At 45.4% G+C, this 27,674-nt stretch overlaps 1 protein-coding gene across 3 annotated transcripts in view; it reads left to right on the forward strand.

The window, feature by feature from the left end:
• Positions 1-27,674, forward strand: part of Kif26b (kinesin family member 26B) — a 403,835-nt gene that overhangs the window by 113,698 nt on the left and 262,463 nt on the right. The window contains exon 1 of one of the 3 annotated variants that reach the window (XM_029538479.1): positions 20,526-20,548. The exons of the other annotated variants lie outside the window; for them this stretch is intronic. The gene's annotated coding sequence lies outside the window, so the exon portion shown is untranslated. Of the gene's footprint in view, positions 1-20,525; positions 20,549-27,674 lie in introns of those variants that run through there. 3 annotated transcript variants of the gene reach the window in all.

Here is a 27,674-nt window from a genome sequence, read left to right on the forward strand (position 1 = left end):
TCGTCATTCGTTACCTGGACACCTGCGTGTGAGATGGCTCAAATGCCTACATTTGCTGTCAGCAACGTCTGCCTGAATTCATGTCCTGCCTGTGGTGTGACTCGCACATTAACTTGCATGGTCAGATGATTGGTGACTGCTGCCTGACCGGAGGCTCCTCCTAGCAGAGACTGTGGATGTGGCGCCCACCATCACTGCTAGAGGGCACATCACTCATTGACTGCCACGTCTGGTCTCCACCTGGGCAGAGCATGGATGACAAGACATGGATGGGCACTGGGTTTAGACAAGTACAGTTGTCTCTTGCCGGAAACTGTAAAGACGGGCGAGAGATGCCTAGGCGTAACTGAGGATACTCGCGATTGCGGTGGGACCTGTGTCTCCCCTGCAATGGGTGTCGATGTACATTCTGAGCTGAAGCGTGCATGCTTAATAATATAACCTACTAGAGAACAATTTCCACTGATTCCCTGTCATTTTGTAGTTTTGTGCAAAAGGCATTGAATTGTGGATTAAAATGGGGGCATGTGGCCATCACAGAACACACCAGCTGAATGCACCGGCTCTGGGAATATCATTAGCTCTACCATTTCTGTGTGTTCTCCTTGTCTGGAGGCTAGAGAGGAATGGCGGGTGTCCAGAGAGAATGCTCTTGACGATGTGCTCCTTGGTGGCAATTGGGGTTTTACCTACTGACTTCATCTCAGGCTTGGGCTTCATTCTATTTTCAGGCTTCAGGGAAGCCGCTGCTTTTCAGGGCTGTCAACCTGCCACCTGTCAGTAACACCGTCAGAGAGATATGGCAGCATTAGTGGATGGAAGAGAGGGACACAGGCAATTCGCATACTCTATCTTTCCTGCCTACTTTCCTCCCCACTCATTCAGCTCTCTCCTGTGCAATTTGAAATGCTCAGACAAAGCACCGGAATGACCTGAACTGGGAGAGAGGCTGGAACCCGGTGAGATCACCTCCGTGGCCGGAAACAGTCCAATCCCTTCCTTTCTTGCTTGCCAGTGGCTAAGGTGGGAGCCCAGATAGCAGCATCCCTCTGAAGTGCATTCATTTACCATTCAGCCCCTCTCCTGCTGCAAGCCCTGTCCAGGCTCCCAGCTCCTTCTCATTTGTACATGACATGTTCATCAGACGATATCGATACCCAAGCATGAATTGACTGGTTATGCACACGATCAGTAAGACCAAAGAGGAGGGTACCATGACTGTTTCTGTCAGTTTTCAGAGTGAATGCCTCTCGAAGGAACCTGAGGCTCCATGTAGAATTGCCCCCTTTTGGAGCACAGCCCCCTTCCTGCCCAGGGTTGGGCACAGGAGGGCAAGGAGATGTGGAGGGGGTCCATCTTTTCATGGGCAGGAGGAGTGGTTGATGGCTAACAGAATATCTTCATGTGAATCCTCTCCCAAGGATTCCAGGCAGACTTCACTGGGCCGGCAAGCTGGCCAGAGGCCCGCGGCAGGCGGCCACATGGCACCTGAGAATGAGCAGCAGCGATGGCTGCAGGGCAGGGGTGGAAAGAAAGTCCGTGTTGGATGAGGTTGGATTTACTCACTGGTTCCCTCAATGATTTCAAACTGAGTCAACAAGAAAGACATGGTCACCAAGGACCCTGGAGGAACCCCAGAGAACCAGGTGGGACAGAGAGGAAAGAGGGTGAAGGGATTTCAACTCTGACCTTGATATGCTGGTATTCAGCAAGACACCTCAGAGCTCTACGGAAGAGACTCCAGGGTGGTACCTGCTTATCATATGCTGACAAGTGGAAGGGCCAAGGCAGGTAGGGTAGCAGAGTAGAAACCATTGTGCTGAAACCCACACCTTTCTCTGGAGGAGAAAGAAGAGCCCAGAGTTTGTTTTCATGGTGAAGCGCAGAACATACATATGTCTCGTGTCCACTTTCAGCAAGATGCAAATACACACGAGTGACACTCACTGTGTTCAGTCATTGAAGGCCCAAAGATAAGTGACAGGAGAGGGTGTTGCAAGCCAGCTTTTAGGATATGCAGAAACAAGCTGAGAATTATAGCATTCCTCAAACCTGTTCTCAGTGTGGAAACTGAAAGACCAAAACTCTGAGAACTGCCCTTGAAAAAAAAAAAAACAAAACAAAAAACAAACAAACAAAAAAAAAAACGCCCATGAGTCAAGACTATGGGAGAAAGCACAGGCTTGTTAGCATTCTGTTGCAGTGATGAGACCTGAAGCAAACAATTGAAAGGTTTGGTTTTGCTCATGGTCTCAGGTTTCAGTCCATGGCCACCTGGTCCCATTGCTTTGGGCTTGTGGTGTCATAGTATATCATGGTGAGAGCCTTTGGCAGGAGAAGCCTGCTCATCTCAGGGTTCCTAGGAGCAAAGGGAGAGGAAGGACCGAGTCTCAGTGTCCTCTGCAGAGGCATATCCCCAGTGACCTTTCGTCCATGAATCCCTATCTACTGAAGGTTCTGCCACATCCCAGTAATGTCAAGCTGAAGACCAAGCTTTTATCACAAGGCCTCTTGGGGGGAACATTTAGGCATAAACCGTAACAAAAATTATGAGATTTGGTTAAGAAAAATTGAGGGATTCACAGTTACACATTGAATCCACCAAGGCAGACAACTGTGACATTAGGGTTTCCAGAAAGCCTCAGGCTGTCCCCTTGACTGACAACTACAAAGGAAGGGTTATTTTTTCCCCTTATGGAACACTCAGTGGTTGGCTGTAAGGTTTTATGTCAACAAAACCATAGCTGTGGATAATAGAGAGGTAGACACCCACTGTGTAGTAATCACTGCATATTATTGATATGCAATGGGAAGTAATGAAATAATGTAGAAAATGTGCTGAAGTTTATGCTTTGAGTGTCTGTGATGCCAGGATAAGCCAGGGCCACACTCATTAAAGGCAGGAGCATAATAAACAAGCAAGCAAGCAAACAAACAAACAAATGCCAAAGCCAGAGATGATTCCCTGGTAAAGCACTTGTTTAGCAAGACTGATGACCTCAGTCAAGACTCCCAGTACTCACATCAAAGCCAGATGTAGTAGTGTGTACACGCAGCCTCAGCACCGGAAAGGCAGAGACAGGAAGACGCTGATAGCTTGCTGGCTATCTCTTCTACTCAAAATGCTGAGCTCCAGGTTCAGTGAGAGACCCTGTTTCACCAAGTAAGGCTGAATTGATAAGATGGCTCGGAAGGGAAGGGCACTCATTGCCAAACCCGACGACCGGAGATCAATGCCCACAACATATATGGCAGACAGAGAAAACCAGTTCCTGCAAGCCATCCCTCTGATCTCCACGCTTGTGCCTGCTCACCCAGTAAGTAAATAAATATAATAAGAAAGTTTTTAAAAGTCAGGCAAGGGTGTTACAGGAAGGTGCCTTCTGTTGACTTCTGGTCTCTACACATGCACACATGCTGGCACACAAGAAAGAGTGTGACTGCACACACATGCACATGGATGCACTTGCCACACACATGCACATACACTGAAAAGGAAATGCAAGGGGTTTGGAAGTCAGATTTGTGTGTTTGGACTATAATGCACTTACCCAGTGGCGTGATCTGAAGTCAGCCAGGGACTGGTCCTTGTATGGAAAATATGTCTAAATGCTCTTTGAGTCATCATAGATCAATTCTGAAAGATGACTAAAGGTGACACAGCTGGGGGCTGGTGAGATGGCTCACTGGGTGCAAGCCTGGTAACAAGAATGTGACCCCTAAGATTCACATGGTAAAGGAGAGAACCAGCGTATGAAAGTTGTCCTCTGACCTCCACACCGGTGCTATAGCATACACCACGTCAATCAACCAATCAATCAAAATGTAATCAAAACTTTTAAAATGACATAACCCACTCCCATCTCTCAAGGTTCAGATGAGCAGTGGGCTGGAATAGGGGTTCTTTCCGTGAATGCTCACTCCTCAAATCAAGACAGTAATTGAGATGCTATTATATTTTTTGTTTGGCCTCAAAGGTCATACATAGGTGAGCACTTCCTTTTTATTTTGCCTAAATTCTGTACTGAAGGAGCCTCTGCCTGCTCTAATTGTCCTTCACCTGGTCAGCTTCCACCCCTTGTCTTTCTCTTATCTTTCTCTCCACACACCTATTCTGGACCCCGCGGCTGTGCCTTGTCCAGGCAGTTTCAGTCCCTCTAGAAGTTGTACTGGTAACCTGTGCTCCCTAGTGAGTGCTCCTGCTCACACACAGCGAGGGGGGCTGGCTCCTCCTGGGAACTTGGCTTTTATTCATGGTCCATCACTTTCTTATTCTGTTTGTATCACACTAAGGCTCTTCTGCACAGATTCTGGCTTTGCTGGTCCATGGCAGGACTAGAGGTGAGCCCGTGGGGGGAGTGAGCTTCTCAGTGGAGAATCCTAGAGACTCTGAGCACATCCAGCATGGGTCTATCCAAACCAAAGTCAATGGAATCGGAGAAAAGATAGGGTAGTGTGCCGATGTAAAATGTCCCGGGAACCGAGAGGCGTAGTGGGCAGAAAAGATCAGACCTTGGTGAGAACTAAGAAGACAGCACGCAGGTGAAAAGCAAGAAGCAACACGATGTCTGAGTTAATGTAGCACAGGAGCTCCCAACAGACACTGGCGACCCCTTTTTCAAATCAGCACTGTTTGTCACAGGTGAAGATGAAACAACCAAGTGTCTATCAGAGGTCTCACCCAAGGAAGGCATGGACTCCTACATGCCACAGCATGAAGTTCAAAGACATTGACCTCGGTATAATAACCTGAACCCAGACAGTCTGAACCCGGTGGTCCTTCTTCTCGCAGGCAGATCTTTGCTAACACAAAGTAGCAGGGTGGTTATTGTGAATCAGGGGAAGAGCCATTGTTTAAATGAATCCAGGGGTCGAGTTTGGGATAAAGGTGGATGGTGACTACGGATGTACAACAACATAAATGTGCTTAACACCACTGAACAGCAGTTGAAAATGATCAAAATGTAAAACTCTGTGTTCTTTATGTTTTAACGACCCAGATGGCTGGGACTCCCTATAGTTTGCCATCTAACATCTAACATCTAACCTCTCCAGATCTTTTATTACCCCTATAAATATATAGGGGGTGGGAGGTTTATTTAGGGCTTATTAGGGAGTAGAAAAGTACAGAGGTCTTCTGTTACCCATATAGTAAGGCACAGGAATCAGTGTGTGTGTGTGTGTGTGTGTGTGTGTGTGTGTGTGTGTGTGTGTGTGCATGTATACAGGTGTATGCATGTATATGTGTACATGAGTGTGTGTATACATGTGTTTATGCATGTGTGTGCATGTGCTTATGCATGTATGGTGTGTGTGTGCATGCATGTGTGTATATGTGTGTATGTGCACGCGCGCACACATCTGTGCATGTGTCTGTGGTGAATAGCTTGTTTTTTCTTGGCAGAGGGAATGGAGGAAACTCCGCTGAGCATCTTGCACTCTGTCAAAGCAGTTCTCACACCCAGCCATCCTTACTCTCACTGACTCAACTTGAGCTTTGTTCACTCCTCAGACCCTGGAAGGCTGTTAGCTGCTCTTCCCTGGCGTGACTCAGGCACTTCAGTCCTTGTAGCCTGGCTGATTAGTGGCAGGGTAATTGCCCTTCATTTCTTTGTCTTCAAAACATCGCCACCTGGGTCTTTACTGCCCTCAGAGCAGATGTCTTGTACCAAGAGTCAAATTCCTCCAGTCAGCCCTTCCATGTGCAATAACATGGAGGTGAGAAGCCTTAGGGTGCACAGAAAGGGTGACAGGCGGGTCGCAGCCTTGCAGGCGCCTGCCCAACAGTGGCTTCCATCTGCGGTTAGACCTGGGATCTCTGAGGAAATGGTGTACAGCAAGGACCATGTTCCAGAAAGGACTATGGATGCCAGGCAAGTACAGGGCTAGAAAATAGGAAGAAGGGGGTAATGGGCTTACAAAAGGGGGGAACCCCTTTCCTGTATGGAAGCTGACACCTCTTAATGGACCTGGCAGACAGTAGGGAAATAGACTGACTCAATGAACTTTAGATCTACTTGAACTGGAGTTCAGGCTGAAGATCCCATGCCCCAGGCCAAACTTAACATTTGGTTATTGGAAGCTTTGAGGAAGGATGACTCGCTATGAAGGATATGAGCTAACAGTACAGACCAAGGAGGCAAATGCAGAAAGGCCTGTCCAGAATATGCTGGGTCTTTTTGCTGAAGCATCTCTTTTTCATCCCACGCATGGGGCAGGAGCCCCCTGGAATGAGGGAATTAGAACCTACAGCAAAATAAAATAGGCCAAAGGGGCTTCTCTGTGTACACAGTGGCAAGATAGGGGTGCGTGTGTGAGGAATTATGGTAGTATTTTTAGTGTTATAGCTGGCTTAGTGGGAAGGGGCTTAGCTTTCTAAGACCCACATCATCTACTCTGAGACAGAGACAGAGACAGAGAGATGGGAGGAAGTTCAGAGAGAAACTACTTCAAAGGCCTTATGTTTTCTGATTCCCCAATGCCAGTTTTAGTCACACTAAAGGCAATGTTTTCTGAGCATCTGCTGTGAGTCTGACTCTGCCAAGTCACACTGCAAAGATGATGTTGCTACCGTTCCATTTGTGTAGACGAGGAAAGCGCAATGATACTAACTGAGCCACTGGAGCACATTCCTATGTGATGAAGCTGGGGCTATATGACGAAAGGGTTGGAGCTAATCTGAACTTCCAGAGTATTCCTAGGATTTCAATTACCTTTAAAAAAGTAGGGAACAGCTAATCACAGCTGGGCCCAGAAACAGCGAGGTGTCCCTGCCTTCCTTTTGCCCAACTCTGCCTTATTGTCCATTTCATGTCTGAATCCAGCTACCTACTTGGCCTTCTGTGCTAGCAATCATTGGCTTTGTGACCTAGCATAAGATAGGGTGGGCTTCCTTGGCATTCCTCTGTGGTCAGTCACTATTTTAGACTTTTATTTCCTCTGTGTTCTCCCAGACACCTATACCTGGTGTACTTGTTTCCTAGAGCCCTGCATGTATGTGTGCACACACATGTATGTGCCCCTCCAGCTCCCTTACATAACAGGTGAACCCAAGAGTCTGATTAACCTGAGGAGCTGGCATCTGTAGGATGCTGGGATGAAGCACAAGGGTCTCAGGGAGTTGGATCACAAGGAAGGAAGCTTGAGAAGGGAGTCAGGGTGGAGCCCTCCATCCACCATTTCCTGGAGGGAAAGAGCTTTCTTCACAGGGAGAGCTGCCCATCAGACAACTGGGCTTTGTCCTGCCCAGATAGTCTCTGGAGGTCATACATCTACCATTCCCAAAACTAGGAGAGAGGAAAGAGACAGGCTTGCCTAGGGACCATGTGTGTGTGATATCTAAGGATACACAACAGGCATCGATCATGGCTATTTGTGCACCTTACTGTTTCATGGCAGATATGGCTTCATTGTGAGCACCACCATATTATTGGCTTGCTCTGGGAAGACTGTGTTCTTGCCTGCTCACAAATGGGAGCTCATGACCAGAGGCACTGGACGGGGAAATGCAGCTCTCTCTGTACAGTGGCAGTTTTGTGGGGGCTACTTCTCGGGGTCTCTGGGGCTCCTCTGAGTTGAGTCATTTCTTCTTTTGTTCTCACCACTTTCCAGCACTCAGTACTTTGGTTCTTTTTTCTCTGAAACACTGCTGATAGCCTACGAGTGTTTATATTTTCTTCTTCCCAAGAGCTTGGGGACTGCAAATCCAACTTCATTGACCAGGAAAGACTGTTTTGTTAATTAGTCCACTTTAAGGGAATCTGGAATCCAGGCTAGGAATCTTGTTCACCTCCCAGGTCACAGGGATTTATAGCTTCATTAACAGTTGAACACACAGTTTTAAAGCATCCGAGCTCAAGCTGACCACTTTGAACTCCCCCAGCCTTCAGCAGTCTGTTAGGCCCGCTGCCTTCTGGCTGGTTTGTCCCTTACCTGTTTCCCTGGGGGTCACCATGGGGAGGAAAGAGGCAGGAAATGAGAAACAGAGAAAATTGGCGTGAACGAGTGGGCACCCTGGCTTATTAAGTAGAACTGTATGGGTGGGGGATGGGGGGAGGTGTGGTGCTTTCGGGAGGGCAGCCTTAGAAGTTTTGTAACCCGTCATTTAACCTGGTGACCTGGAAGTACTTAGGAAGAGGTGTGTGTGTGTGTGTGTGTGTGTGTGTGTGTGTGTGTTCTTAACAGCTGTGATTACTAATTTGCTGTGCTTATTAATTTAGATCCATTTCTTCTTTTCTCCTTCAGGGCAAAAATGATTAGACGGATCTAATTGTGCATTTGTGATGACATCAGCACTGTGTTGGCCGCTTTGTTTGTTTGCAGCCTACTTTCTAATCTTTGTGTTCACCGATGTGTTTCAAGTACTTAGATCAGTGACTGATATTTAAGAATTCAATATTTACTGAAGGAGAAAATGACTATGTCTGTACGCATACATGCCCACAAAGTAGTCGTTTACATGTATGTAATTTTTTTTAGTTTAGTGTGTGTGCAGTGTGCATGTGCGTGTGCGTGTGCGTGTGCGTGTGTGTGTGTGTGTGTGTGTTGGTACATATACTGGTGTGTGCTCATGTGGAGGCCATAAGAGGATGTTGGGTGTAATTCTTTCTTGCTCACCTTAGTTTTGAGACAGGGTCTTTATTGAAGCTGAAACTCTCTCTTTTGGTTAGGCTAGCTGCCCAGTGAGCTTCTCAAATCTGCCCGTATCCTCCCAGAAATGGTAGGGCTGCAGGCATGCACGGGACATGCCCCACCTTTTCTTGCATACTAGAAAACTGAACTCAGGTCCTCTTGCTTTTATAGCAAGCTGTCTTATCCACTGAGCTATCTCTTCAGCCAATAAACCATTGATGGATTAACAGTTAGTGTGTAAAGTATGCAAGGAATTAGAATGTAGAACAGAAATCCATGAAGTAGCTCTGTAGAAATGACAAGTCCCACACTTGCATGTTTTGACCTGTTACCATTCACAGCCTGGTCCCTTTAGGTGTTGTTCTTGTCCCAAAGCAGGTCAGAAATGACATATTAAAGATAGAAACAATCAACCCGACAAACCAACGAAGTGGATCTTAACAACTTCATGGCAAGAGCAAAGCCAAAAAGCAGACATGTCCCCTCAGAGGATGGCCATCTGGAGCTGCTTGGTTCATTGGCACTTCACTGTGTCTTTGGAAAACCGGTCATGTGGCACTGTGAACACCGAATCATCTACAGCTTAAATTCTCTTCTGTAACATATCAGATGAGGCCACATCAGGAAGGTTCCTCAGACTCTTAGGTGACTCTTTCAGTAATCACTTCTTGAAGAGTTTCTATCACACACAGTAGGAGGCAGAGAACAATGGCTGTGGTCCTGGAGGCCAAACCCAGCCCACATCTTGTCTTTATAGATAAAGTTTTATTAGAAGTGACTGCCCTCCCTGATTTACATATTCACTGTGGCAACTTTCTCTTTCCTGCCAGCCGTGTCCAGTAACTAAAACAGAGACTATATAGCCAACCAAGCAAAGTGTTGACAGGTCCTATACGGACTAAAGATAGCCAGCTGTCCATGTAGAACATTTATATAGCTGGGCACCACTTGAATGTTGGCTTCTACTTCCATGTGCATTTGATTCATCTGCATGTATGGCCAAGTACTCTGTGTGCACATGTGTATACATAGCTCTGTCAGGTAGTAAGTGCGGTTAAATGCAGGCATCACATTCCCTCACTTCTGAAACAGCTCTGGAGGAGTCTGGACAAAATTAGTTATCACTCTTCTTGTGTCTCTCTGCTGATGACAGGGGCGGCGTATTGTAACCTCTGAAAAAGACATTCTGGAGGAACTCCGGTTCCCTTGGAGACATCTGTGCACAGGTGCCATCCTGCAGTCCCTTCTTAAGGGTATCCGTATCGATTGTACCCAAAGCTTACATTACACAAGATAGATGGCCTTGTGTCGGGAATCAATGTGAAGGATTTGGTGAGCATGTAGCGCAGACTACACAAGGTCTGGTGGGATTTTTAAATGGTCCTAGAAGTTGACTGCGAAGGTTAAAAATATTATTTGCTTTGTAAGATAGAATTTTTTTTTCAGGCTATTTTTGTGGGCTTCTTCTTCATTAGCAGGGAAAGCTTCCTCAGCCAGGGCCACTCTGTGCTGACTTACTCTATGCTAATGTGGTCAGTGCCACTTCCTGTCAGGTTATAATAGCTCTGGCTTCAATATACTCTCTGTTCTGCCAATATCATTCTTCACTGTAAACTTTGAGTTTTCAAGGAATGGAAGCCAACCCTCACCACGGAAAGCAGACTTTGGAGACTATTAATGAACATGGTAGAGCATGTATTAACATAAAATTAAGATTAAGACATAACTTGGACTTAGGGTGGGGAAGGAAATGTCTTTAGTGTTGTTCTTATTTTTTAAGTTTTAAGTGTTAGAGTATTTTTCCTGTATGAGTGTCCCTGTGCTATGTGTGTACTGTGTCTGCAGAGAGGCATCCGATCCCTTCGCACTGAACTTATAGGTGGTTGTGAGCCTCCATGTTGGTTCTGGGAATCAAATCCTGGTCCTTTGGAAGAATGCCAGTTTTCTTAACCACTGAGCCACCTCTCTAGCCCCAACCCCTTATTTTGAGATCTAGTTCATATGCTACAAAAATTGGTACTTTGCCACTCAGTAGTTTTTAGTAAATTTATCAAGTTGTTCAGTTTTTTTTTTTTTTTTTTAGAGAAGATTGGTTCATTTTGAGGAATTTTACACTGGCATTTGCTAGTTGGTACGTGTGCCACAGACTTGCCGAGCATGGATTATGACAGTCCCAGTCCCTTGAGTTTATCTGATATGTGGAGTTGTTCCCGCCCACGGGCAGGGCCAGGATATCAAGATCCAGTGCCTAGGCCTCTATCCAGAGCACAGCCTTTGGGGGTGGCCGGCGTCTCCCCTTTTGGGATTATTTTCCCTCCAGTCCAGGTTTGGAGGAATCCTCCCTTCTTTGATGTTGCTCTTGTCAACGAACTGGGGGATGACACGCATTTCAGCAGAGTATTTGCTAGAATGTCCACATATCACGCAGTCTTTCCATCAGTTGTTACCTCTTTGTCCAGAATGGGTCCATGCAAATGAGCCTTCCTTGGGTCACTCCTTCAGTTTACAAGAGCCATTATAATCCCACCATCAATAAGGTAAGAGAGACTGATCCTGTATCCTTTAGGGGACCTCACTAGGTCCTGAGAGTATATAGAGGAGAGACAGGTAAGGTCCTGCTCCCACAGAGTTTATAGTCAATGAATAGAAGACATTTAGTGGCTGATCATGAATTTAGTTTATCGTCACCATTGTGTTGTGTAAACCAAAATTTATATATATATATAAATTTATGTATATATATATATATATATATATATATATATATGTGTGTGTGTGTGTGTGTATATATATATTCTGTAAACTGTATATATGCATACATATATTCTGTTATATAGTAAACTTTAGCTAAAAAGTTGAGGGCTTAAAAGAAGCAGCTTTAGTGGTTGAGAGGGTTCTCCTTTTGTGCACTTTATTTTGGTTTTATCTTAATCTTTATTAACATGTTTTATTATCTGTATTAATGGACATTTATATAATATATAAATATATATTATATATAAATAAATATATAATGTATATTTCCACACATGCATATACTATATCCTGATCAAATCTAGTATCATTTGGAGCATCAGGATAGTATGAGAATCAATTACTGAACGGGTGGGTGAGTAGGATGGGTCAGGAGGTAGGGTAGAGTTAGAAGGGGAGCGTAGTCCCTGGTATGTAAATCCTGGAGCCTTCTATTGCTTTGCACTTTGAGCCCCACCTCCCTACAGTGTTTCAAGCTATAGATGTTTTACCACGCAGATGTTGATATTTCTTATTTTTGATTTTGGTTCTGGATTTTCAAATTCTCCAGTGACAAACTGAGTTGAAAGTGAGCCTTTGTTTTCAGTTGAATGATGAATAAGAATTTGTGCTTGGGAGACCACACTAGGTGGCCAGGAAGGAAAACGGCCCCTCGCTGTTTGACCGTTAGCATTTAGTTCAGAGCCCCTGGTGGACAGAATGGCTAAATATGGTCTCTCTCTGTGTGTAAGCAATAGAACACACCCCTGACTGTGTAAGATTTTCACATGTTTAACCAAGTAAATGGCTTCCTGCCTCTTGTGGGTTTTTCTTTTAAGGCTGGCAGCCATCACACCAAGATGACAAAATTCAAGAGTCCATGGCATCAGAGTCCGAGTGTTGGCTTTCTAAGTCCAGGGACCCTGAGGAAAGCAGAGGCAGCCTTCTGGATGTTTTGCTCCTGCAAAAAATTGTGTTGTCATGTAACGGCTGTTGGTACAGTTCTGTGCAGAGCTATTGCACAGCATGCCCAAGGCCCCGCTTTCCATGCCTACGGCCCAAAGAAGCAAACATGCTGTTTAATTAAAAGTATTTGTGCTGTATTTTAAGAAATGAAGAGTGATATGGACGGAGAAGGAATGGGGCCCATCCTCCCCTCCCACAGATGAGCATGTAGTCTATGGTTTTCCTAGTTTTTTGTTTGTTTGTTTCCAATAGTTTCCCCTGGAACCACTCAGACTGATTCTGTTCTTCTTTCCTCCCACCATTTTTCTCCCAGAGACTTCAGGCAGGAGGTGGGTGAAGTGACCAGTCCAGTTTCTCAGTTGTCCATTCCAATTTGTCAAGATTAGCACTCGGTACTCCAGAACTGGTGAACTGAGGATGAAAGGGTAACCTCCGAGCAAGTGAGCAAGTGAGCAAGCAGCTAACTGAGGCCTTTGTAAGAAGCTGGGGGTGAAGAGGAGAGGGAATGTGAGGGAGGAGCCAACTTAAAGGACTTGGAAAACAGCAATCAGAGATGAAGCATTTAGATGAATGCTTCCCTGAGAAAGAAACAACCAAAAGTACATGTCCCAGGTGTCTGACTGCACGTAAGGTTGTTGATGCTGGAATCGGAAATACGGCTTCCTTGGGGATCTTGAATGTCTTAGTGACTTGGTGTGATGCCCTGCAGAAGCTGTGACTGTATTTGTGTGGAGGCCACCTGAAGCTTAAGACAGGAGAGAGTTAAATCTGTAAATCACAAGAACTGTTTATAATATTTAAGACTTTGCCTTTGACCCAGCTCCTCCATGGGAAGTGAGCTCAATTTTCACTTTGAGCCAAGAGTGAGAGATGATGCCATGAGATTCAGGTCTATGTCCAAATCAGTGTAGTGGCAGCTAATGTGAACCGAGCAGAGTGTTTTTCATGTCTGTCTGTCTGTCTGTCTCAGAGTATGGTATGTGTGTGTGTGTGTGTGTGTGTGTGTGTGTGTGTGTAGTATAGATACATGTTGGTGTGCATATGTATAATTCACACTTGGACTCATGTGAAGGCTAGAAGTTGACATTGGGCGTCTTTCTCCATCGCTCCCCACCTTTTTCTGAGACAAGCTCTCCCTGAACCTGGAGCTCATCAGCTTGGCTAGAGTAGTTGGTTGATAAGCTCCAGGCACCTGTCTGTCTGTGCCTCCCCAGGGCTGGGGTCTCAGAGGTATGCTGCTTCTCATGCCTTTTAAATGGGGCCTGGGGGATCTGAACTCAGGGCCTCACGTTTGAGCATCGAGCACTTTACCAACTGAGCCATCTCTCTGAGCCCCTTCTTCCATCCTTAGACTTTACAGTTCCCCTCCCCACAGTAGGTTATGGGTAGAGTGGATATTGTCCTCACCACTGACAATTGAACACAAATTCTTTCCTTGTAATGAATACTCCATTCATCAATGACAGGAACCCAGCTGACAACTCCTGTCAGGGTGTGAAAGTTTTGACAGGCCAGAACAACAACAACAAAAAAAAATCATGAGACATTGACTTACAATTTATGGAACATGAGCCTTCCACCAGTGAAGAACAGGTAGAGGTGTGGTTTGGCCTTAGGTGGTGGAATCTCAAACACAAACAAACAAACAAACAGAAAGCTTTGTCTATCCCAGCTGCCACAGAGGGTAACAAAGCTACAACAAGGCCCAGAAGGCAATGTCTGGCCAGTGGGTGCTGAAGGGGTTCCTTAGCGGAGTCTCTGCATGTTCTTAGGAATCTAGCTATGGCCCTGGTTCTGGCCTGCTCAGGTTGGAACCCCTCCCCACCTTTCCTTCCCTCCTCTCTCCATTTGCTTCACCTGCACCTCTGTGTAGAATTTATTTGAAAACAAGCAGCCCCATCCCCCTTTGAAAATCACTCCCTTAGGTATCAAGTGTAGGCCTGAGGATGGCAAACTGAGACCCAGTGAATAAAATCAGCCAGGATCCAGACAGCCTTGAGGTTTGTTGAGATGACAATGCCCTGGACATAGCTTTTTCTAAACTTCATGCTTGTCTGTGTCATTCTGCATAAGAATAAACAGGGGGTTCTGCCTCTTTCATACACATTCCCAGTTCCATCTAAAGCATTGCTGACTAGGAGAGATGCTTCATCATATGCATCTTAAAACATGGAGATGTGTGTGTGTGTGTGTGTGTGTGTGTGTGTGTGTGTGCATGTATTTATCTAATAGTTACAGTAAGTTTTGTGCTCTCTTGGGCATTTCAGCACTGTGTGCTGTTCTTATTGTTAACCTGACACAACCTCAAGTCATCCGGGAAGAGGGAACCTTAACTGAGGAATTCCCTAGATCAGAATGGTCTCTGGCACATCTGTGGGGGCATTGTTTTGATTGTTAATGGATGGAGAAGGACCCCACCCACTGTGGGCGGTCCTGTCCCTACGCAGATGGTCCTGGGCTACACAACAAGCTAGCTGAGCTAGCCAGAGAGTGAGCCAATAATCAGTATTCCTCCATGGCTTCTGTTTGAGTCCTTGCCCTTACTTCCCCCAGTGATGGATTGTGTGACCTGGAAGTGTAAGTCAAACAAACCCTTCCCTCCTCTAAGGTGTTCTGGCTCAACATGTTTTATCACAGGAAGAGGAAATGTAAACTAGAATACTCAGCCTTTGACCATGGACGTATATCTGAATGTCATGTGTTGGCTAGTGACTGGAGGGAAAAGAGGCTCAGAGCAATTACCTTAGCTTTGCTTTTTACATTACAGATGGGGTGAGGGGCCCATGGTCCTCACTCTGTCTGCATCCTGTCTTCAGTTTGTGTGAAGATGGAACCCAGAGCCCCTTCCTGCTGGGGTCCCCTCTCTTCCCCCCATCACCTCTTAGCCTCCACTGACAGTTGTCTGGGGAATGTCAGGACTCGGCACAGTGAGCCTTTCATCCCTGCCTGTGCCTCTTGTCACAGGAAGCTGGAGGTTGGGTCAGTTGTCATCTGCTCTCTACATCCCAACTGCTCACTATGACAGCACGGAATGCACATTCCATTATCAGAGAAAGTCTCAGTGCCTTTGGCCTTTCTTCTGCAAGAGCCTTTCATCTTCACTTTGTAACTTCTCAGATCACATCTGTTTTCTCCTGTGCTCTTGACCACTGAGTTTGGTATCTGCTCCTCCTTGCTATTTCCCACTGTTTTTCCCTCTGCGGAAAGGAACAGAGAAAGTAGCTCTTGATAAGAACTGGATTTATTTGGAAGCAAGCATCCATCATTCTACTGGAATACAAAAATGATGTCAAATTAACTTTCAAGTTAAAGAAAAACTAATAGAAGCGCTCTTTTAAAAGTGTATATATCATCATCATCATTGTGTGTGTGTGTGTGTGTGTGTGTGTGTGTGTTGTAAGCCAACTGTAGAGGTCTTGATCTTTGGTCTTTTTCTCTGCCCTCACTCCATGTGACCCTACCCCATTTCATAATTTTAGTACTTTTATCATTGACTTCCTCAACTATGCCTCCATTCCAGATTTTATCCCTGAATTTGACTTAATAGCTTATTGGTCCATTTGTGCTGCTATAATGTAACATCACAATCCTGCTGACTTATAAGCAACAAGTTCATGTTTTCAGAGGTCTGAGGACTGGGAAATTGAAGATCAAGGCAGATTTTATCCTGTTCTTATATGTCATCTCCTCCCTGTGTCCTCCTGTGCTGGAAGGGTGTGGGAGCTCTCTGGGGCCTCTGTTACAAAGGTTAGTAGTCCTCGTGCCCTTGGGTCCTGGCCACTTTGCAAAGGTCCAAGACCACAGTGATCATCTGAATGTCAACTGAATGGATTTGGGGGGCATTTGTTGGACGGCAGCAGTCCCACCGAGCTCTTCTCCACCATTTTCCTCCTTATTTGCTCCACGGTAGCCAGGCTGGCTTTTTGCTGCTCCTAAGCACAATGGCTGTCTCAGGCCAGGGCCTTAGAATGTGCTCGCTGTTTTGCCTGGCCTGCTTCTTCAACGAGCTGGTTGTAGCTCACAGTGACTCCTTTCAGGTCTCTCTTCACAGAGAGGTCACCTGTGCCCCTCACTCTGATCCCCAAAGCCCCCTTTCCTCTGCCCGCCTTATTGTTTCCCATGTGTCGTGTGGGATGGGCCACCTCCCATCATTTACTCCATGTTAGCATGGCTAGGCGTTGCTTATTTGACCCATTACCATTTCTAGGGTTCAATACATTAATTTCCATAGTGTCCCATGCTTTTATCACCACAGGAATGCATAGCTGTATGCTTCCAAAACTCCATGAGCTGAGTTAGGTTTAAATGGTTTTTTTCTTTGATTGTAAATTTATTCCCATTTAGAGACTGAACAAATAATGAATATGTAAGTGAATCATATTTCCTCCCTTATTAAGTTTTCGGATACATATAAATGTGCCTAAACCTGTAATAAAAGATTCCAGAAGATTTTATAACATGTTTTTTAGTTGATGGTGGTTGTAAATAGGGATGGTTTAAGTAACATTAACAAGTTATGGTCTGGCTAAAGGGCCATCATATTTTGAAGAGGAAAACATCAATAATCTTACTTTACTACTTCCCCAAACCTTTGAAATACACAGAACTCATTAATGTTGAAGCATTTAATAGAAACAAAAGAAAACAACAAAAATTCACTGCGATAGTAACTGCCAAGAGTTTAAAGTTTTTTTTTTTAATAATTCCTCAACAATATTGGATTAATGAATTAGCTTCTCAGAAAAATGGCCAGACTCAGTTAACATAAATTGGGTTCTACTATTTGCAGAAGCAGCAACTAAAATTCTGCTTGTAAATAATACTGGGGAAAGATCTGGAATGAATCAAGCCACTGTCACAGCTGGGCTGTGTTTTCAGCTCTCAAACACAGGAGAATTAATATTGACTATAACTGTATTTGAAGCTCAAAGAACACAAAAAAAAAATGAAGTCCTTTGAGAATAAGCTTTTGTGAAAATTCAGCCGGGAACCACATGAGAAAGCACTTTTCAGAGACAGGCTCCCAAAGGCTTTGTCTAGGAAGAGTTTTAAAGTCTTGTGGGACACCTCTTGGCCCTGCCATTGTGGGTAGACAGTCCTGAGTACAGTTTGTATATAATTGCCACAATCTTTTCCCTAAAGATAGGGGATTCAGGCAGTGCTTGTGAAGTCAGCTGGCCTGGTGCTGCTGGGTCGGTGGACACAGTAAGTTCTGGTCAAGGGCAGCTCAGTAGGTCCAGAGCTATGTTCTGTCTGTCTGGGAACAGTCCCAGGACTGCAGAGTCCTTGAATGTAAGGTCTTGCCAGTCTGAAGCTTTTCTTTGTGGAGGCGATTCCTGGAGAGTCCCAACCATCTGTGGATAGACAAGGCCAAGAAGCACGGAGAAGTGGACCTTTAGGTGGCCGCACGGCTATCAGGAGATACCTTAGCCCACTCTGAAGCATACCTTGTCTCAGACTGCCAATAGTCTCTAAGAATGGGGTGGTTACAACTCTCAGGCCTACCACTTTCCTGTCCATGGGTAGTCCAACGTGCACTTCCCAAAACCATCAAGGCCCAAACAAGGCTTCACAGAGCTTTCTTCCAGATGCGAATGTCCTGGTGCTCTGTGGATATTCTATTGTTCTGCATACTACGGGCCACTCCGGCTTGCCTCTCAGATCCACTCAGGGCTGGGCTCTGGGGAAAACTGATGGTTAGGCAGGCCCCTGTTTAATGGGAACATCTCTTCTAGTCTGCAGCCAGTGCACCCACAGTTCAGTTCTTCCTAGATGCAGAGACTCTGGGCAACCGTCTCTAAGTCATCTATTCTCTTGGCTTGCCTCTGAAGTGGCTTCTAGCAGACAGTTGGATGGCAGGAGACTGTTGGTTTGTTTTTCTGGAAAGTTCCATTCGTCTGCCTGGCCTCCTCAGCAGTAAGAGGAAGCGGCAAGGAAGTGACTTGTCATAATTGTTTTGTGAGTGTGGGCACAGTATTCTAATGTGGGCGCTAATAAAGACCAGGCAGAGCATGAGCTATGGTAGTCTTTGTCTGTTTTGACCCATCTGTGTGGTACTTAGCTGAAAGCTTGCCTCTGGCCAGACAGGGGGTCAGCAAATGGAGAGGGACATTGTACCAGGCTTGGCAATTGCATCTTGGCCCTTCATATTTGAATGCTTACTTGGGTGGTCCTCTTTGCTGTTCTATGTCACCTCTTCTGATACTTAGGCCCTGAACCATTAGCTGCAAGCTGAGCCATGCACCATCAAGCCTGACTTACATGCCAGCTGTGCTTTTTCGCATATTAAGCAAAGGAAAAATCTTAGCATCTGTAAGAATGGCATGCCGTGCTCACAGGGCTCATCATACAGTGCTTTTGTGTCTGTGATTCTATTCCATCTTCATGTAAATACCCCGGGAGGAGAAGTCTACTTGGCTGTTTGATAAGGAAATTCAGACATAAAGAACTGAGTGAGGCGGATGCTGGGGAGGTAGTTCCGTAGATAAAGTGCTTGCTGCAGGAAGCTGAGGGCTTCAGAGCCTTAGAAGCCCATGTAAACACTGGGTTCGTCTAGTGGCCTGCATGTGATTCCAGCCTCAGAAGACAAAGACAGGATTCCCTGGACAAACTGGCCATGGTCACATTGTTGAGCTCTAGATTTGACTGAGAAACTGCCTCAATGACTAGAAATTAAGAGCAATTCAAGGTGATTCCTGACAGCAACCTCAGGCTTCCACATGCATGCCCACACATGTACACATGCATGTCCACACATGTACACATGCATGTCCACACACATGTGCACATGCATGCACACACACGTGTGCACATGCACACAAACACACACACATATTTGAAAAATGATATAGATTGAATGACTTACCACAGTGATCAAACTGGAAAATAGCAAAGCTTAAGCCTTAAACTAAAACCTGGGTGTTCAGAATGAAGTCCAGAGCTATTTACTGAGTTCCCACATGCCGAGGGCAGACTGCTTTCTCTCTGGAATCTTTAATTGTAGTGTGTTTTGTAATATCCATAAATTTCAGGACCATATTAGTTTTTTTTTTTTTTTTTTTTTTTTTTTTGAGGCAGGTTTCTCTGTATAGCCCTGGCTGTCCTGGAACTCACTTTGTAGACCAGGCTGGCCTCAAACTCAGAAATCCATCTGCCTCTGCCTCTGCCCAAGTGCTGGGATTAAAAGCATGTGCCACCATACCTGGCTTTCTAACATGGACCAAAGGAATGCACGAGTTGATACTAAACAAGCGAAGAATGACCGACGCTGTTGAATGAAGAAGAGGTGTGAGTGAATGTGCAGAACAAGCCACTAGACGACTCCGACAAAGCTCCACCTGCCCTCATATTGGGAAGCTCTGCACTGTGAAATGCTACTGTGCAGTTTAGGACTGTGACCACATGCAGCGTGTCACGCCTAAGCTTTTCCTTTCTTCTGATAGATGGTGAATATGGACAGACCGAGTCAGGTTCACACCAAGAGTCTCAAAGTGTATTGATAAATCCATAAGCCAAAGTCAAAATCAAGACCTACTTAAGGTCTTGCCTGGTATAATCTCCCTCTCTCTTTTCCCCCTTTACAGTTCCCTAGAACATACTCAGGGCACAGTTTTGTGCTAGATTTTTGTTTTAGATTGTTCGCTAGACTATGTGAATCACTATAAACATTTTACAGCCCTCCCTTTTCAAGATCAAGCTCGAAGTGTGACAGAGGCAGTCTTGGAAGAAAAATGAGTTTTCTTCCTGTGTTTAAAAATCTTAACTTTCAGCCAGACCTTTTCCCAAAAGCTTATTGTGGAAGGAAGGAGGGTCACTGGGTCTTGGAGATTTGACTGGTGGGATGCAGGAATAAAGAAATGACAGGTATCAGACATTTGGAAATCTGGCATTGAGTGGGCTGTGCTTGCTTTGATGGGTGGCACCTATCACACAACCCATTTTCTCAAGAGGTTCATTACATACAGCACACACAGAGGAGGGGCTAAGCTCGTCTCAGCAGGAGGCTTTGCAGGGGATCAATCTGAGGCTGCAGTCATCCATCCATCCAGGAGGAGGAAGCTGTGGTTGCTAGCTTTTGCACACATTGTTCCGTTGTTCATTAATACTAGCACTTGGACCAGAAGATGGCTTTGCCATTTCCATGGATCTGAGACATTCGGGTCGTTGCCCATGTCCGTATCAGCAATACACTTGGGACTTCATCTTCTCCCCACAGAGGGTAAGGAGTGATCTCAAGATTCCTGTAGTTCTTCTTCCTCATATAAGTATGTGTGAGTTGGGTGATGGAGGGCCTCATAAGTAGGTTTAGAGAAATTGTTGGTTCTAGTACAGGCATCTTGTGCTGGGTTTTGATGGGATGTTCTAACCGCTGTTCCAGGGTGTGCTGAGCCATTTCTAGTGTATCGAGGATGGAGATATTAACATGCAATGAGGGCTAGGGATGGATGAATGGGTAAGGTGGTTTCTAGTAACCATGTAAAAGCTGGGTGCAATAGCATAGTCTATAATCACTGCCTGTGGGGAAGCAGAGACAGTCGGATCTCTGGAGCACACACACACACATACACACACACACACACACACACACACACACACACACACACGTATTGCTCAACCCTGACCTCTAAGGATCTCTACCAGCCTTGGGCATTTAGGTTAGAATCTTTATGATTTCCCTCAAATAAACCAAAGCCAACACAGGCCTGGTAAATGGTCTGAGCTACGTAAATGTGGGTTTGTTATTTTGAAAGAACAAAGAAATTCTTGGTCTCTTCTGTCATTGCATCAAATTACATCTTCAGATGACTTTGTCTTCTTGTGGCAGAAAGGAAACTGCACAGTTACCATGATGTGAAGTCTGACCAGAGGTTTGAAATTATTTTATAGACAAAGCCACCTCAGTTGTCCCCATTGTTACCCTGGGCAAGAGACATGTGTAAACAACAGGTTCCCGAAGCAGTCCTTGAAGCTATGTACCAGATCCACATTTTTAAGTGACCAAGAACGGGGACTACAAGTCCTTTCCACTCCATGCTTGCCTAGAAACAGCTGGTGGCTCTCTGAGCCATGACACTGTCGTCAGGAAGGGAACTGTCTACAATGCCAGTGAGAGGGAAGAATAGGGGCTGGGACGAGTGTCCAGGATATGACTTCCACCAGTGTGTGGGGTTTATAGTAGTCTGAGGGATGCCATACACCCTCCAAACCCAGCTCCACGGCCAGCTTCCGCTGGAGCAGAGCATTAAGGGAATGAGCCATTGAGAGTTTATTGTTTTATGTCCAAGGAAAATCAAGGACAGAAACCCAGGCTGTGTCTGGGTATAAATTACCGGGCCTCTTTAACCTTGCAAGAGACTTTCCTCCTCTGAGAGCCATGAGGAGGGATCCTGTGAAGTTCAAAGGTTAGGGTTTCTGCCATGACATAAAGTTATTTGGGGATAGGTAATTATGTATTAAGGTCAGAGAGGGGTCCATTCTGTGCTCTGTAAGATACTTAACAATAGGTTTGCCTCTACCCACTAGATGTCACTACCTGGTCTTAGTTATAACAGAAAACAAACAAAACAAAACAATCGAATAGTTTTTAAGTGTCCTGTGGTCAGAACAACAGTGCCTGCCACCACTGGCAACCTGAGGGGACTGAGGAGTGAGGAAGCTCTGTGGTGCTCTTTTGTCCTTAGCGTTTGTACTGTGCTCAAGAACCCTTTGCCATATCTGGAATGTTCTTTGTAAAGAGTGGTCACCTAGCATTAAGTTTCTCACAGGAGACAGAGTCACAGAATAGGGAAGGGATTTCTCATCTACTTCTGTCAGGCCTTAGCTAAGATCACACATGAACCAATGAGGCCCCTGTCCTTTCTCCCCTCCTTATGTCTGCCTCCCTTTCCTCCCCTTACTCTGTGACCTCCTGGAGGGCTCGTAGCTCTTGGATTCCAGAGCCCTTCTCCCAAGATTCCACTACATGCCCAGTGTGCATCTAAGGGATGACAGGGCCTGCCTGCTGAGGGGTTGCTCAGGCAGGGGGCTGTGGTGAAGCAGCACCTTGACCAAGGTGACTAAACCCCTCCTGTAGTGTCAGGACACTGAAATGTCTCAGCCTGGTTACCATTTTGAGAACAGACTCCAGGGGGGCCAAGACTAGAGGTTACAACTGAGATGAAACATCATGGCATGCTTTCTGCCTCCTGGGAATTGGCTGTGATTGTGGAGATAGAACACGCATCTCTCTCATAAGGAAGTATTTGCTGAGTCCCATGACTCAGAACAGACTGACGCTGCAGCCTAGCAAGAATGAGCAAGTGTGTGTGTGTGTGTGTGTGTGTGTGTGTGTGTGTGTGTGTGTATCCATTAAAATGTACACTTTGGCACATTTGGACACAAGTGCACACACCCACAAAGGCATCCCCAGTGACAATAATGAGCAAACCCTTTAACCTCCAAAAGTATAGTATGGGTTCAAGTGGAGGGAAGAAATATTACCAGGGCAGGGACCTCAGTAGAGTCATAGAGACGGTGTGTCGGGGAAGAGGGACACAAGGACTTTTGTGGGACAAAGGGGAGCCATGCTGACCCTATAGGGAGATCCCCTAAACTGCCAGGTCAGGTTCTGACAGTCATCTTGAGGAGGTAGGTGAGGCCTGGAGAGCTGGGCCACAAGCACCAGCTCTGGGGGAACTGTTGAAGCAGTCAGATCTGCTCAGGAATGCGGTCAGAGCAGAACTTTTCAGCATTTTATTCTCTAAATCCCCATAACAACATTTTAGGAATTTTACATTTTTGTAGTAAATCCAGGGAAATGTAGCCAAGTACATTGGCTCAGTGTTTCATACATATAAAACCAGCGAAAGGGAATATCATAGACAGTTAATAGATTTTTAAACAGCCCTGTGCAGCTAGAGTGTCTCACAGAGTGGGTGTACTTCCATTGCACCTGGCTATGGTGCCCTGCACCTGCACAGGATCATGCTTGTGGTGTTGATGGGTTTTAGTAACTGGAAATCAAAAATCGAAATAAAATTCAGCATTCAGGTACCTTTTCAGTATACTCGTGTGTGTGTGTGTGTGTGTGTGTGTACATGCTCACACACATGTGTATACACACACACAGATGAAATTGACTCTGCATGTGTATATAAGGCCAGAGGCCAATCAGTGTTGAGCATACTCTATCACTCTCTACTTCATTTTTTTTGTGACAGTGTCTTTACTTTATGAGGAGTTTGACATTTTGGCTAGACTGGCTATTCAGAGAGTACCCTGGAACCCACCCATGGAGATGCCCCAAGACCCAGGGTTACAGATGTGGGCTGCTGCTCCTGGCTCTTACATGGGTGCTGTGGGTCTGAACTTGGGTCTCACCCTTGTACAAGGAAGCCCTTTACTCCTGAGCCATCTCCCTGTCCCATATGACTCCTTTTGAAGAGAGTAATGGTAACCACTTTTTGGTTGACCAATTCCAGTGAAAATCATAGTCTCAGCTGCCATGGAAACCAACAACTCTTAGATGAGTTAAACCTTTAAAATAGAGAAGAAACTAGGTGCCATTCAGGGAGCAGCCCAAGAAATTCAAGTTAAGTCGTCAACTTCTCCAGCTGTAGAGGTGGGTACCTGAGATTTTATATATGTGTGTGTATATATGTACATATGTGTGTATGTACAAATACATGCATATATATAATTTTTCCTTTTTGTAGTTATAAAAACATTCTCTGTTCTTCTGGATAAAGTAAAATGTAAGGTAATTGCCACCATTATCACCACCACTGCCAATCTGAGGGGGTGGGAGATAGCTCAGCGGCTTGCTGAACAAGTGTGAGGACTGGAGTTTGGGTCCACAGCATCTACATAAATGACGGCAGGTGTGGTACCCTACCTGTATCCCAGTGCTTGGGAGGTGGAGATCAGTAGAGCGAGCTGGCCAACAAGCCAGATGAGTTGGGTAGTTCCAGGTTCAGGCAGGCTTCAGTACATAATCAGTAGGGTGGCCAAAGAAGATGACCCATATCAACCTCCACCTACATGCACACATGCGTGCATGGCTACTATTCTCCTGTGCCCATGCACGTGTGACCACGCACCCACGTATGCCACAGACACACACTTTCAGTAATGATAGCAATAAAAAAATAGAATTCTCCCTTTTTTTTAAAAGTAGGAAGGTATTATTGTTATTCTTCGTCAGAAACTTTAAATATGATTTATTCAATGTCTCTTACATGACATGGTTGTGAATTATTTCTAATCCTTACAACTCTATAATCTGGGTGATTTTTCTCACTTACCAGTTGACAGAATCAAGGATCAGATGAATTGGGGAGTTCCAGGGTCAGACAGGTCTCAATATATAATGTGTTGGGTGATCCAGGAAGACGACCAATGTCACCTGGCTCCTAGAAGCCAGGACAGAGCATCTTTCTATGGTTGTACCTTTCTTCTTCTGTACTCTGGTGGTCACTTCATAGTTTTGACAGAATGGCTCTGTTTGTTTATTTGACTTTCTCAGTGGGTGTTTCTCACCCCCATCTCTGGGTATACTCTGGGATATTCAAGAGCCCAGTGGTGGCATGGGCTCATCTGAGCAGAGAGCGCTTGTTTTACATTTTTCTTGTCCTGTTAACTGCTTGCTACCTGCCCTGGTGCTGCCGAGCTCCACGCATGTGGAACAGTCATTCCCACTGAAGCTGCACACTTGTGCTGGGGAGACTCACATCTCTGCAGTGGTCCAGAGCAGGATGACACAATCATGACATCTCAGCCTAATTTAGTTTCTTATGTAAAACAACTTTGGTCTGACATTTAACATTTCTCCCTTCAGTGGGTTTTTTCCCCTTTTGTCTCTCTGAGCTCATTACCCAGCATGTCTTTATACCTTTACACCCTCCTTACACACACACACACACACACACACACACACACACACACACACACACGCCAGGATTCACATTCATGCGCATAGCCATGTGTGATCTTCATTACTGGGGAAGTGCCACTGGCTCACAGAACAGACTAACAATGGTGGCAAATCCTGGGTCCAGGAAAGGCAGCCAGAAGTTTCTATTGAAGTTGTACATTAATGAAGTAGAACTGTGAGCAGCCTCTCTCAAGCAAGCTTCTTGCTGGGGAGAATGTGTCCCCTGCCAATCAGAGGAACTTGCTGCTCAGGGACAGAGCCCTGGAGGCTGGGCACCCCTCCTGCAAAGAGCAACAGAATATCATGGCTTCGTCCAACATGCTAATTCATTCCCTGGCTTCATCTGCAGAGGTAGGCAGAGCCATCATCTGTTGTCTGGGAATTCCAGGAAAAGCAGGAATTGATGATACAGACTTGACTTTTCTCTGTTAATTCTTGCTGAGTAGATCCAACAACACAAAGGGTGGAGACTCTGGCCAATGTCCTCTTTAGATCCAGCCCCTCACTTCCACCCGAGCCTCCGCTTTAAAAACCTTCACCATCAAACCTGGGTGGATACTTCATTCCTCCTTAGAATAAGGAACAAAATACTTATGAAAGGATATAGGTACAGAGTCAAAATTTAGAGCTAAGATGAAAGGATGGACTATCCAGAGACTACCCCATTCGGGAGTCCATCCCATCATCAGNCACCAAACCTAGATANTAATGCTCATGNNAGCAAGATTCTGCTGAAGGGACCCTGATATTGCGGACTCTTGTGAGGCTATGCCAGTGCCTGGCAAACACCGAAGTGGATGCTCACAGCCAGCTATTGGATGGAACACAGGGTCCCCAATGGAGGAGCTAGAGAAAGCACCCAAGGACCTGAAGGGGGCTGCAACCCTGTAGGTGGAACAACAATATGAACTAACCAGTACCCCCTGAGATTGTGTCTCTAGCTGCATATGCAGCAGAAGATGGCCTAATTAGCCATCATTGGGAAGAGAGGCCCCTTGGTCTTGCAAACTTTATATGACCCAGCACAAGGTAAGGCCTGGGCCAAGTAGTGGGAGTGGGTGGGTAGGGGAGCAGAGGTGGGGGGCGGGGTATAGGAAACTTCCGGGATAGCATTTGAAATGTAAATAAAGAAAATAATAAAAAAAATTAAAAAAAAAATGAAATGTCAGGGAAGCTACACCCATGAAGCGTTGAAGTCAATCCTGGACTGTTTGACTATTATGAATAATTAATTATTTGTACCCCAATGAATAGAGAAATGTCTTTCTGTATAGACTACACTAGGTCTTTTAAGACTGGATTAGAGGCTGTGTATGGTGCTGAATGCCTGAAATCCCAGAATTTGTAAGATAAAGGCAGGAGGGTCAGGAGTTTAAGGTAATCCTCAGATATTTGGCAAAGGACTACATGAGGCACCTTCTAAAAAACAAAGAAAAATAAACCTTGATTGGTTTCATGAGAAAAAAAAAAAAAGAAAAAGAAAATAGCTGCCTGTAGGTCAAAGGCAGCATTTCGGCAATAAGTTCCCTCCAAGGATATATCCATGTTCATACAATTTATACATTATTGGTAAATTGACTGTATAAAATTATACATTTGGAAACTATGGTATTAATAAAAATGAGAAATTAAAAAAAAAAAAAACCCATGGAAAATGACATGGAAATTCAGGGAAGCTCAAAGGCCATAAAAGGCAGAATCTTCTTGTGGGAATGTGTGTTTGAAGGGGTGAACCACTCTGGTTTCCAGTGTTTAAACTGCCCTTGCTCATAGGGTAAGCAAGCTTTTGCCACACTCTTTCTCTTGAAGTAGAAACCTCACATCTCCGAGAGACCTGCATCCAAATACTTGGACTCTGATGGGAACGGGCTGTGATCCTAAGGTCCACTTGACCTAAAGTTGGTTATCTATTGATCCACAGACGTTCAATCTCACAATTTGCCTTCAGAAGACTCATTAATAAGGACACCGGCCTTGGTCAAGACAGAGCAGCCATACAGAGCACCTAGGGAGAAAGGACACTCAGCAGGAGAGGTGACAGGGTGGGAATGCAAACCCTAGGCCAGGTGTGGTGTTCTCTACAGTGTGAAGGCAGATCCCCTTGATCTGAGAAGCTGCCTGCTGGGCGAAATAAAACATTGTATTCTCAGGGCCCCATCTTCTTTTCCAAGCCTCAAGGGCCAGTTGTTTATGGAGGGAGAGACTTCAGGAACAACGTGGCAAGAGACTGCCTTTGAAGAACAGCTTAAATCCTGTGCGGTCTGTCGCTAGAGGCCTCTAGAGTAAGAAACCGGGAGCAAACATCACCAGGAGTTTGTCTGACACATGCTGGCTGCTGACTCCAGCTGTTGCCTTCATCACAGACCCAGAGGCTTCAGAGGAACACGCACAAAGCACTCTTTTGGCTAAGACAGAGCACGGAATCACCTTGCCC

Source organism: Mus pahari, chromosome 5 (assembly GCF_900095145.1).
Source record: "Mus pahari chromosome 5, PAHARI_EIJ_v1.1, whole genome shotgun sequence".
Taxonomy (NCBI): domain Eukaryota; kingdom Metazoa; phylum Chordata; class Mammalia; order Rodentia; family Muridae; genus Mus; species Mus pahari.